This window comes from Uloborus diversus, chromosome 8, assembly GCF_026930045.1.
Source record: "Uloborus diversus isolate 005 chromosome 8, Udiv.v.3.1, whole genome shotgun sequence".
In the NCBI taxonomy this organism is placed as follows: Eukaryota; Metazoa; Arthropoda; class Arachnida; order Araneae; family Uloboridae; genus Uloborus; species Uloborus diversus.
In genome coordinates, this window is record NC_072738.1 from 85620030 (window position 1) to 85633915 (window position 13886).

Here is a 13886-nt window from a genome sequence, read left to right on the forward strand (position 1 = left end):
TAAGAGATAATAACTTTGTTCTTATTTAAAAAAATTACCAGTGATTAAGAACGAGTTCTGTGTTACTCTCGTTGGTTTTGAACGCTAGTCAAACAAAGCTGCATTAAATTTTCTATTAGCATATTTTAAATTTTAAATTTATGCTATAAGTAGAGTTAATTTGTAACACACCACGCATCTAAAAATGCATCATATGTGATAAAGCTATATAATTATGGCAGATAAATATGGCGAAAACAAAATTTAACTCTTTGAGAATTTTTATTGAAAACTTTATAAAAACTGAAAATTGCGAAAACTTCAACTCATTTGTGGCAAAGGAAAGAGCTGTACCAGACACTCCAAAATTTTTATGGGAGTTTAGTGCCACTAATGGCACTGAAGCTCCTTCAGTGCCTTTTTCTGCACAACTCATCATCGAAAATAGAAATATGCTATGTTCACTAATTTTGGCTAAAAACATGAAAAAACAGCATTTTTTTCGAAACTTCAACCCAATTGCGGCAGATCAAGAAATTGTCAGAAAAAAAATCAAATTTTTTATGTGCACTTTGCTTCACCAATGGCACCTTTTGTGCACTACCCATCATTGAAATTAAAAAAAAAGTTGTTTTTTGACCCACCCTATTGTACAATTCATTGAATTTTTCAAAAAATGAAAATTGGGACTAAAACTAATTAATCATAATAGCATAAAGTTTTATGTATAATATAAGAGTTATACAATTTAAGTTGGGGAAGGGAGAGATATATTTAAGTATTATGTAACAATATGGCCAAAGATATTTCAATAAATCTATTAAACTGTTACTTGATAGGTGTAACTTGCCATCAAGAAAATTCAAAACATAAGAAAGTAACAGTAGAGAACAAACCTTTTCTTGGATGCCTTTATATCCTCACCCATTTTTGCATTGAAATAGGGGTCCTTAAAACCCCAACTGGTTGGTTATATTGATTTTAATGATGCAATATGCATTACATTTTTTCCTTCCGGATCAAACGATAGTGTTGATTTGCATTAAAATTAATTTTACCGCTGTTCTATTTTTCTAACAAATATTTTGTTAAATTTTGTATTTACAATGTGAAATTTGAAATGAATATTGTTAATTTGATAATTCCTTTAGCAGAAATGAAATAATTAATCATAGTTAATTCAGTTGTAGTATCATAATGACACTTTCAGTGTTAATAGTAATGTGTAAATATTTGTAAAGCTTTGTGTATAGTGCAGCTCTGGTTAGTTGAGCTGTGACCTTGAGTATGTTTGCCTGTTTTAGGGAAGTTAAGTGAAAAATAGACGTTATTGGCTCGGATTTTAATTGGAATATTTTTTTAAAACCGCTAAGAAAGTTTCTCAACTCAACTGAGCGCCAATTACCCCTCCCTATTTACCGAAACAGAGGTGAACATTGTCAGAGTCAGAGCTCAACTTCTCAGAGCCTCAAAATAGTTTGCTGTAGCTTTGTTGCTACAGAAGCTTCCATGTATGCATTTTATTTTCAGTTTGTTTTTGGAAGTGCATTTAAGCCTCAGATCAATTATAATGTAGAGTGTGCCTTCTACTATACCAGGGGCGCCCACTTGGGGGGGGGGGGGGAGATCATGGTGCAGACTGTGCCATTGAAACTTTTTGGAGGGGGGGGGGCACCCCTGACTATGCCCAAGGTGGAAACCGCTCAGTCAGCTCACCAAGTGCTCACATGATTGTGGTCAAAAACGCTTTCATGTTGGCAGTTTGAAAGTATGGCGAATGCTCAGTCTACAGTCTTTTTTTTATCTCTGGTCTGAGATTTAAACATCAAAATATTTCCAATACATATACAGTTAACTTTCGATAACTCAATGTTATCACAGCTTTCTCAAGAGTTTGGGACCCAAAGAAAACTTTCAGATAAAGATTCTTTTAATTCCTTTGAAACCACTTCATCAAATCCTTCAACATGTAAGGTAATTGTATTAAGCATCTATTAAATTGAACTGTTTGCATTGAAACTTTAATGAAAAAAGAAAAAGCTATGGAAAGGAAATGCATTTATTTACAGAAGCTTTTATTGAAATGATACTTGTATGTTCACGATTAAATTATTATCTAAAACAGTTCTAGTTTGTTAACAGTTTCACTCATGTAGATCACTCGGTCTCTGGCAGTGGCGCACACAAGGGAGGGGTCCAGGGGGTCCGGACCCCTCCCATAGCTCTTGCTTTTTTTCCCGATTGATTATGTGCCTAAAGTAATTTCAAACAAAAGGTAACAATAATTTAAGTTCTAATAAGTGAAAAAATAAAATCCTCATGTTAAAAGATTAAAAAAAATATTGAGCATTTTTCCTATAACAAATTGTCTATAACAAGCAGAATGGTGATTATAAGTGAATACACTATAATAACCATGTTTTCAGTTTTGTAATAACAGATCACATCAAGTGACATTTTATGAACTTCTTTAATCATATGGTGCTTCTGCAACAATGAATTTGCTTTGCTGAATCATTTTTTTTAATTATGAGAAAAGTTAATGCGTAAATTATTTTGCTTTCTGGTAATGTATTTAAGTACAGTTCATTAGTTAATGCTAATTATTTATTCAATAGTTGATTTTTTACTGTTTTTCGTTCTTGAGAAATGATAAAATTAAGTCAATAGGTTTGACGGCGTACTGGGATACGATATGAGAATGAGGCTTTTGATCTTGGACCCTCCCCTTCCAAAATTTCTGTGTGCGCCACTGGTCTCCGGTCATGTACAAATATGCAATAAATATTTTAATCTGTTTACAGAAAAATAATTAATGCATCTTAGTATAGCATGAAAAATCCACTAAACGAAATTATTTTCTACTAAGTTAAAAAATTTACGTAAAAGACACTTCCTCTTTTTTTTTTTTTTTTTTTGTATGTGTAAAGCAAGAGAGGATATTATTGAAATTTGACTTTAAGAGATCATTAATTTGCTAAAAATCAAGTTGATTCTTTTTTAAATCAATTATTTATCTCTCCCTGGTTAAAACATGCATGTATAAAATTTCCCCAAAAGTGAGTTATGTTTAATTCTTGAAAGGAAAAAAAAACTTTAAATTATCCAGGGTTTCTGCCACAGTTTCATTTTTCACAAAAAACGAAAATACGCCCAAAATTACAAAAATGAAACATTATTGCTTTTTTGCTCAAAGAATAATTTTTAAAAAAATTATGCACAATCCGAAAGAGTTAACGGTACTCAGCTTAATCTTTTTAGAAATATTAGTTAAGATGTTTGAATTACTTTGAAGTTCAACAATACTTAGTCTTAATGGACATTGTGTCCCCCTAATAAATGCATTATTGGGGGGGGGGGACTTGAACCGCTGTAAAAACCAAACTTGTATTCTCGCAGTGGTGAGTTAAGTTCCTTTTTTTTAAAATACTTAATTTAGAATTTTTAATTTAATTTTCAACTGGAGATGAAACACCTCAATGCATTCAAAACAGCGATTCCCAAACTATTGGGTAAAGCCCTTAAGTGGGCCACAGGCAACCTGGTACTGGACATGAACACTGATTGAGAAACTTGAGCCAAGAGAAATCTCGAGACACAATATCCGTTTTTCGGGTCGATTTACTAGTGAGATGAGCTTTACTGAAAAGTTCTCAGTGGCTCATTGCTAACTAGGCAGACTTCATTATTAATATATTTTATGTGCCTTACGAACTTCTTTAAAATTGAAGATAAAATTAATTGAATCAGAAACTGCTTTGAAGAAAATTCTCTAAAAAAATTAAGTTTCAAGTGAAGGATACTTCTCAGTCAAACTGTCATAAACTAAAATCAGTTTTTAAAAATAACACATTTGATCCTATTCTGGATAAATAATCAGCAAGATATAAATAATTGCCAAAATTCAGAGACACTGGGTGATCTTTCCAACTACCTATCTACATGAACGATCATTATGAAATTTTATTTCTTTTTGACAAATAAATACATGAATGTTGAGAGTTACTTTCAGTTTCAATTTCAATATTGACTGCCTTGTGGAAAAGTTTAAAACTCCCATTAAGGTTTTTTTTCCCTACTTAGATCACATGTTTTTGCTTTTTCCTACAATTGTGAATACAAAATAATTATTTTCCTTGAAAAAAAAACTAATTTTTCTTGTACTATATCTCTTACAAGTTACTCAGATATGTAGGCATGACACGTACATGTACGTCTAATTGTCATTATAATTATTAATTGTATATTCAGTAGTTAGTGGGCATCAAACTTTTTTTTTTTTTACATACCTGGTGGTCTGCATAGCTAAAAAGGTTAGGAACCGCTGATTTAGAAAGATATGTGAACATATTAACTTTGAACATTTTGCTAAAGCTTTTTTTCAATTTCAGCTCTTTTGCTGTAGAACTTTTGAACTCGGCTTAAACCCTGGAATTATCTGATTTATATAACTAATTTCTTGCCAATGTGATCCACTAAACAGTCTCAAAGTAAACACTTTTTTCCTTCATTCATGTTTAATTTTAAGATGTTTTTTATTTATAGCTAAAACACAAAAACTAACATTTTCCGCCTTCAACATTTTTTCAAACTTTAAAAGATGTACCTGACATGCATTTTTTTTTCTTTTTTAGTTGCTCATTGTTTTTATATCCAAAGATATTAATTATAATGTGTTGAATATCATGTGTATAGTGTATTTTAATTTATTTGTGATGTGATTATACCTTATGTTAAATGTATTCATATAGATATATACACTATATAATATATGGGTGAATTGGTACCAGAATGCCATTACCGCTTTTCTGGGCCCCCTTACACATAAAATTGACCATGACTCTGGAATGAAAAATTTCCCATTTGTGTTCCAATACTGGAAAATTTTTGAATTCAGCCCTGAATACATACATACAGTAGGTGTTGCTTAATATGATTACTTTAAGACAGCTGCTAGCTAATAACTATAACCAATCAATAAAAAATAAACGAAACATAATCAAGAAACAAATTTTTACTTTTCCTTTCTGTTTGAAGGAAAAGTTACATATTCATAAGTCAAAGATTCATCACAGCGCTATTTGTCTGCCAGTTTTTTGTCGCTGCATATTATTGGTTAAACATTCATAACCGGTATTGTGCAGGAAATTGCAATGTCTGTTGCACCTCAAGTCCCAAAAAACAGAGAAAGCGGAAAAAAAAATTTTTTTTCATTGCTAAAATGAAAAAAATGTGCTCCTTTGCTGTTTTTCGGGACTTGAGGTGCAACACAGACATTGCACTTTCCTGCACAATATAGGTATGAACGTTTAACCATCTGCAATAAAGTTTTAGTTTTAAGTATAACTGAACACAGGAAAGAAAAAAAAACTACAGCTAATGACAATGCAGGCACCTTGCTTTCTAGGCTACTTTTCCCTCTGCCTAAACCAACCATCTCTTTCAAGGGGACCTGAAATTGACACTTGCTCAAAGTTAAGCTTATTGCAAGTTCCAATGAAAAGGAACCCTCTTTTAGAAATTTCCCCTGTGCTTACTGATTGGATTCTTTGTTAAAATATATGGAAAATAACATGCCAAAGTGATAACAATCAACAGAACTGCCATTTATCAAAAATAATTAAAAAAAAAAAAACGAGCTGATGTGTTCATCACATGACATCCTTTTACACCAATTTAAAGTTATTTCCCCATTATTGGCAATTTTAATATGATTCAATAGTTAACTCTCTATCACCAACAATGGCCAAATTGAAACCAAAATTAAAAAAAAAAAAAAAAAATCACCAAATTTGTCTCCAAGTTAGCGAGAAAACTTGCGACCAAAAGTTTGGCGATATATTGCCAAGTGTTTGCATAAATTATAACACCACTTGAGTTTGCATTAAAATTAACATTGATACCCCCCTCCCAAAAAAAAGGTGTAAAAGACCCCCTTTGGAATATCTGAATGCAACCAAAAAGGGAGGCACACAACTAGACCCCACTAGGAGTCTATATACCAAATTTCACCTTTCTAGGACATACCATTCTTGAGTTATACGACATACATACATACATATGGACCTCACCCGAAAAGTCGTTGTAATTATCTCGGGGAATGTCAAAATGGATATTTCAGGTGTCTATACGTTCTTAGGCACTTATTCGCGTGTGGTCGGGTTGAAAAAAAACTCAACATTAATTCAGGGGTGAGCAAAATGGAAATTAAGGCCGAATTTTGAGTGAAATTTTTTTCGTGAATACAATACTTCCTTTTTTGTAAAGGAAGTAAAAACAAGTGTTAAACAAGAACATGGGACTTATTGATTCTTATAACATTAAACCAGTAATTAACCCATTAAGCACCACTTACTGTATATAGCAAATGTATTAATTTTACGTTTCCACTGTGAAAGTATTAGCATATTTATACTGTTGCATGTCAAAAGTTATGCAAAAATTTCACTTTAAAGTTGAAATGTTCTTTTGCATCAGTGAAATTAGACATGAAATTAGTCATGTTGACTTATATGAAATGCATTCAAATTCATGTATATGATCATTTAAATATGATGATGCTTTTGATATATATAAAAAATTTAGTTTCTGTTGATTTAGGTAGATATTTATATTTTTAAAATTATATTTGAAAATAAAGTATTGGACATTGTGATGTTTCACAAAACAAAATGGCACTGATTTTTGTAATCATTTATAATGGTTTGGTTTCATTTCAAGAAACATGCCAAAAAACTGCTTCTAAGGGGGAAAAAATTGCATTGAATGTGCATAAGATAATGAAATTCTTATGTTCTGATATGGGAGAAATCTAGCTTTGTACATTTTTGTTCATATTAGTGAGCAAACTTAAAAAAATTTAATATTATGTGTAAATAAACAGAAATAAATCAACTTCCTTAAATTAGAAGTTTACTTCACCTAATTTTTATTACCACGGATTTAAATAAAATTTTAAAGCTTTTATTTTGCTGAACTTGATTAAACTCTGAGCCAGAATGCTTTTATAAATTCAATTAGTTTTACACAATAGTACAAGCAATGGCTAAATGTGTGTGATGCTACTATATTTTGAATACACAATCTTTAGTAAGATTTTGAGAAGGAAAAAGACATTATACTAAATCAAGAATTAGAGAATTATGAGGATCATTGTTCCGATGGAAACAAAAAGTGAAACTCATTGTAATTTAGCAATCTTGAAATCACCATCTGAAGCATACAATTCAATAAAGAAATATATTTTATTAGACAAAATAATCATTAAAAAATATTATTTCAGAGTTTCTTTAATTTAAACATTTTTTGCATTTTCTTTCAAGCAAGCAATTGTTGATTAAGATTAGTAGTCATGATTTTCCTAAAAGTTAGCTAGAACAAAAGTAGGCTTCACAAAAAAAAAAAAAAAAAGCTTCGCTCTGAAATGATTTAAAAAATTTTTTTTTTTGCCTTTCTTTTCCGCTGTTTTGTCAAGGAGCACTGAGTTTTTATGCAGTAGTTGAAATTCAACTTGCTATACAAATTCATTTAATCCTGATTATTTAACTTATCTTACTCAAACATTTTACAAATAAACTTTGATATTTTAACCTTTTTGACTATTTAAACATTTCTGAAATTCCTAGCACACTTTAGGAGCTAAAAAAGCTAAGCTTGTGCAAGGTTGCTACGCCACAGGGAAACCTGAAAAAACGGGAAAAAATTCAGGGAATTTTGAAAATTTCCTTAAAAGTCTGAAAACTGCAGTGAATTTTATTTTTTAAAATTGAAATTGCAAAAATCAATACCTAAATATGAAAGGTACCAAAAAAAAAAAAAAAAATAGTAATAAAATTCATAAATAAAATAAAATTTAAAAAATGGTAAAAGTATTTCTTCATTTATTTATTTTGTTGTAAAAGTAAACATTTTTTGTTTTATTTACATGCATGTTGAATTTTATGCTAATTTAATTTAGAGCACAAAATTAGTCATCTCTGTTCAGCCTGGGGGCAACCCCCCCCCCCCCCCCAAAAAAAAGAGAAAAATACGCCTCAAAATAAACTACCTTTGCTTGGCCAACAAAGTACAAAAATTCCATTAAAACGAAAACTCAGTCAAATAAATCAGACCACAAAAAACCATTAAATGTTCAAATAATTTTTTAAAAAGGCATTAAATAACCTTAAAACCCTTTCAAGGGCAGCGTCCCCCGCCTTGAGAACGCATATTTGACAATTTTTTTCCAAATATATATAGCTCTCTGCAAAAAAACTATCGATTTGTTAAAGAACCCTTATAGTTGCTTTTTCACTCAATAGATGTCAGCACCATTGAAGTCTTTTTTCCTTCTCTGAGAGAGGTTTGAAATGTGCGGATTTTTAGGGTCAGAGGATTTTTTTTTTTTTCAGTAGTAAGACCCAGAGTTAAAAAATATTAGTCACAAATTTTATTTTTATAGGCTCCTAAGACTTCATAAATGTCTTTACCAAATTTTAATAGTGCAAAAACATTGAGAAATATACATTTATTTTATACGTCCTCACTGTGAAGACTTTGCCCCGGTTCAGTATGTCATTTCTCATCAGTCAATAGATGGCAGCACTAGTTCCCTTAGATTTCTCTTTAGCTTTATAATTATAAATATTGCATATAGATACATGCATATTATTCTGCTTTTAACTTTATCTTCACTGATTGCGTGCAATTTTATTTATATATGCGATCTATTACAACCGTATTATATTCAAGTATCTGTTTATAATATTATATATATATATATACATATATATATATATATATATATATGTATGTATATATATATATATATATATATATATATATATATATATATATATATATATATATATATATATATATATATATATATATATAGTACATTTATATTTATATATAAATATATTTATATGTATATATTTATTTATACATTTATACTACTTAAAATGGAACCAAATTATAAGAATACAATTGTTTTCGAAAATGCTAAATTATTTTTGCGTTTGTATTTATGTATATATCAATTATTTCCATCGTATTGCATTAGAATATGTGTTTATCATAAGATTAAAAGTCAATAAATCAGTAAAAATGTAAATATCATAGTTGAATTAGTGCCTGTAAGAGCGCTTTTCCTATGCACAGCGTTTTGTGCTTTCTCTGTTCCAGACGGGCAGCGTCCTCGTCTTGAGAACGTATGGTTCCAATATTAAAAAAAAATTCTAATTTTTTTTTCCAATGAAAATCAGTTCAATGATGCTAAAACATTATGAAAAGTGAGTTTTTTTGTAGATTTTAATTTTTTTTTCAAGTACTCGCCCCTTAAAGGGTTAAACAATTCATTAAAATGTCAAGTAGTCTCCAACGCCATTGTTTGTTCTTGTGGAGCCAGCCATGTTATTGTATCCTCACCAGAAACTAGCCAAGCATCTGACGCTCCAAAATATTTCTGCAGTAAAAGCACTTATTTTCAAGAGGCTTTAAGTTTTGCAGACCTTCCGTAATCACTAAGTCTTGCGAAATATTTTGTATTTAGAAAGTTCACCTTGTATAGATAAAATGTGCGAAATTTTTAACTTTCAAATCATCGAAATCGTTATTTTTGAGAAAATAAGTGCTTCTACAGCCAGGGATTTCTTAACAGGGGGACAAGTGGGGCAATCACCCTGGGCGCTACGAAATGGGGGAGGGCGCCGCAAGACGCTCATTTCATCTATCATAGACACCCAAAACAGAGAATCATCCAATGACTCTATTTTTTTTACTAGTGTACAAAAATATGCCTTTCTCCCAGGCTGTAAGACATTAGTTATTTTTGTATCATTGAAGCAGATTAAATTCTGAGAAAGTACCTGTTTAGAACCTTCGTGGGTTTAGAACAAAACAAAAGACACATGTCCTTTGGGTAGTTCCTACCAAATTCCTTGGAATTAAGTCCATGCATGCATGGGCTTACAGTAAGGGGGTAATGCTTGGGAACAAGACCGGAGATGGTTTAGGTCAGGGCTTCGCAACCAGTGTGCCACTATATTTTTGTAGTTGTACAAAAAAAGAAATGGCCTTGGTGTATTTTAATTTAAAGTTAGGAACAAATAGCGTTTGTATCCTTCTGTAACTTCTCAATTCACCCTGTCAATTATGTGCAATCAGAAATACCCAACAAGGGGAGAGGCGGGATTTGCTGGCCCACCTCTTTAAAACTTCTTGTGATCCGATTACTTTGAGTTTTTGAAAACAGATTCTAATTTCCACAAAATCAACTGATTATACAGAATTTTTTCTAAATCTAATCTTTTACAAATTGGAGTATCGTTCTCTCCCCTTGGCAGGGATCGTGCCCTCCTGCCCAGAATTTTAGCCCCAGCTTAAGCTTTTGTTTTCCTCTTTTCCAGTTCTGATACTAATTTTATTTTATCGTAGTTTCTCAAAACTTGGTTCTGAGACTTAGCAAAATAGAAATTAAAATAAAGCAAAAAGAAAAACTGAAAAAATAAAATCTATGACGAATGAATATTTTCGGAGTCTGCTGTTTGAACAATTCTGAGAGTAAAGTGAAGAGTGCAACTGCCTTTACCTGTTGCATACGTTGGCGCCAACGATCAGACATGTATTACTTTCGAAGATTTTTTTGTTGATCAATAAAAAGCAAATCAGCAAAAAACATTTTTTTGTTTAACTTATGTTCGCTATTGCCTTTATTATTATCATTTATTTCGCTTATTTTAGACGCAAATTATTCACGTTCCATTCACCAGCAATGACATTCTGGCTTGTCTTCATATGTTCAGTGTGTTATTAAGATTGGCGCAAAACATCAGCTACAATTACGAATGTGATATGAAAAAATTCTTAGTTAGAGAAGGCTCATCAGCTGCTAAGTCTGTGACTAAATGTACTGATACAGATGGACCTCCAAGTAAAAAGGCTAACTCACTGAGTAGACAATGCAGAGAAGGATACCTGGAGTTTGGGCTTTCGTGGATCAAAGATGTCAAATCATCAAAACCTGAGTGAAGTGTCTCATTTGCAGGGAGTAACTTTCAAATGAAGCGATGGTCCCCAGCAAATTAAAACATCACCTGTCTACTAAACATCCTTTTTATCTAGGCAAAGACATCGGTTACTTCAAGCGATTGCAGGAAGAGAACTCGAAACAAAGTTCCTTCATGAAAGCCTGCGCAAAAGCTTCTGAAAGTGGTTAGCTATAATGTTGCACGGTTAAATGCCAAAACGAAAAATCCACACTATCAGTGAAACGCTAATTTACCAGCATGCAAACAAATTGTACGGGGAATGCTAGGACCCGGAGCAGAGAAGGAGGTGGTCTGAGTGCCACTTTCTGATGGCACTATCAGGAGACGAATGGATGACATGTCGGCAGACATAAAAGCAACATTGGTAGAGAAATTACGAGTAGCTGGAAAACTTGCATTTCAAGTTGATGAATCAACAGACATGGAAGCTGTGCACAACTCATAGCCATTGTGCACTTTGTTGACGCAAGAAGCATTTTAAAGACCATTATCTTTCCTGCAAAATACTTCCTTCAATCTGCAACCGGTGATGAGATATTCCGCTTTACAGATGAATATCTGAAAAGCAACGGGATCCAGTGGCAAAACTGCACAAGTGTTGCACCAACTGAGCTGCTGCAATAACAGGACATATCCTAGGGTTCCTGTCGAATATGAAAAGTCGTAACCCAAGTGTTCAAACCATACACCGTTTCTTGATTGAAAAGCGATAGCTCTGTGCAGGTAAATTGGATAAAAGTGAAACGTTTAAAAGCACAGAAAAGACAAAAACTTTATAAAAACGCAGACATGTTTCGGAGGCAATAGCCTCCTTCCTCAGTGCGAAATGTACCAATGGATGAATCAATGTCAGTGGGAAAGTTTAAATTGCGTAACCGGAAAAACATTGACCAGTCAGCTATCAGCGAGTGCTGAGGCAAAATATGACGTATTCTAACATGTAAGATTGAATAAGATTGGAGAAAAATGCGGAACAGCAAAAGACTCATTGCAAAGATTATTTAAGTTTTTATGAATGTAAAAGGATTCTAGAAAATCTAATTCACCTACTGTTGTAGGTCTGCAAATGATCTTGGCTTCCGAAAAGAGAAAATTGTGCCCTGTGTCCCAACAATGTTTAGCAATTGAAGATTTGTTCAGTTCCTGTTTTTTGACATGGTTTTCATGTTCTTTCAAACGAAATTTAAGTGAAAGCCTTGTCTGTCCCACGTAACCGATATTACATTGACAAGGAATGTGATATATGCCCCACTGATCAAGTGGTTGGATTGGGTCCTTCAGTTTGGAAAAAGAAAGTTTATTTATGGGTCTGTAAATTACGCGAAAGTCAAATTTACTAAGAATTCTAGAAATACGAAAAGAAATATGTGGATAAAACGGTAAAACCACAAAATTTGTTGAAGAAAAACTATGTATGTTGGAGGTTTTATTCCGGGTTGAAAGTTTGCAAAAAGCTCTGTCGATGACCTGAAGAGGATAACATTTTTTCTTCTTACATTGACAGTATGACTGGATTCACGATTGATTCCCTTCATTTGCGGATACATCAGTTAAAGGCCGTTCGTTGAAGGAATTTATAGACCTCAAGAGCAACCGCACTCTTAAACTTAAGTTGAGCAAAGTGCCTCTGAATGAGTTTCGGTTGCTGGTTAAAAATGAGTATCCCACCATTTCTTGTCTTGCTATTGATGTACTGCTACCATTTTCAACTATATATCTTCACAAACTCAGCTTCTCAGCCCTCCACACTTAAAAAAAACAGCAAAAGATCATATGTAAGGAGCCTGGATCAAGAACTTCATGTAGCTCTTTACAGCTTAGAGCCGAACATCAAGCGTCTTTGCTCCTCAAGACAGGCTCAAGTATCTCATTACTGTCAAACAGAAGTCAGGTAGTACTTGGTTTTAATTTCTTGCTTGCTTCTTTCTTAAAACATTTTTTGATAATTCGTTTAACTGCAGTGTGCACTTAAATGACATGTTTGACAGAAATGCTTTGAAACATATGAAGCATAATTTTCTTGATATAGGTAGTTTTGTTGTTCATTATCAACCTCAATACATTCAAAATATTTCTACTTTCTAAATAACTTCAAATATACTACGTTAGTTATAGTTGTTTTATTCACATGAAAAAAGTCCCCCCCCCTCTCTTTTTACTAGTGAATAATAAAAACATTTCTATATTACCATTGCAAAATTAAGTTCAGTATGCCCCGTTGATCTAAAAATTTCTTATGTGTGCTGCAAAGTAAAAAAGATTGAGAAGCACTAATTTTTTTGACCCATGATGTCAAGTGCATATGATGCATTGATGTCATAACTAACTTCCTGTCTGTATAGGAGGGGGAGAAGATGCCAGGAAACAATTGCCCCGGGTGAAAGCAGCTCTTCAGACGATTTTGCTACAAGGTATAGTTGCAATTGCAAAGAGAAGACACTAGAGAGCAGATGTTCTGTATGGGTTTGGCTAGGTTTTTTTTTTAAATAAAATTGCATGAATGAAGGTGTTTAAAGAAATAACAATGTAAACAAGAATAAATAAATATATTTAATTAATTTTAAATAAATACATCAAATAACAAATATATCACAGCAAAATAAATAAGTACTACAGGGAAACTCCTATGAGCAATCATCTCCATCAACCTACTTTTTGAGGCACTGATTTTTCATCTACTCAAAGTTAAATGCCCTGGAAGAGACCATCGGAACCTCTTCTAACCACTAGCAAATTGCATAACTCAGACGAGGTAAGATGAGAAAACAAAAAGAGAGATAAGAAAAGGAAAGCAATAAAACATTTTGGTCGGGACGTACACCTGTCTTCTCTTGCTCATAAAAGTGTAACCCTTTTGCCTCAAAATGTTACAAAAAG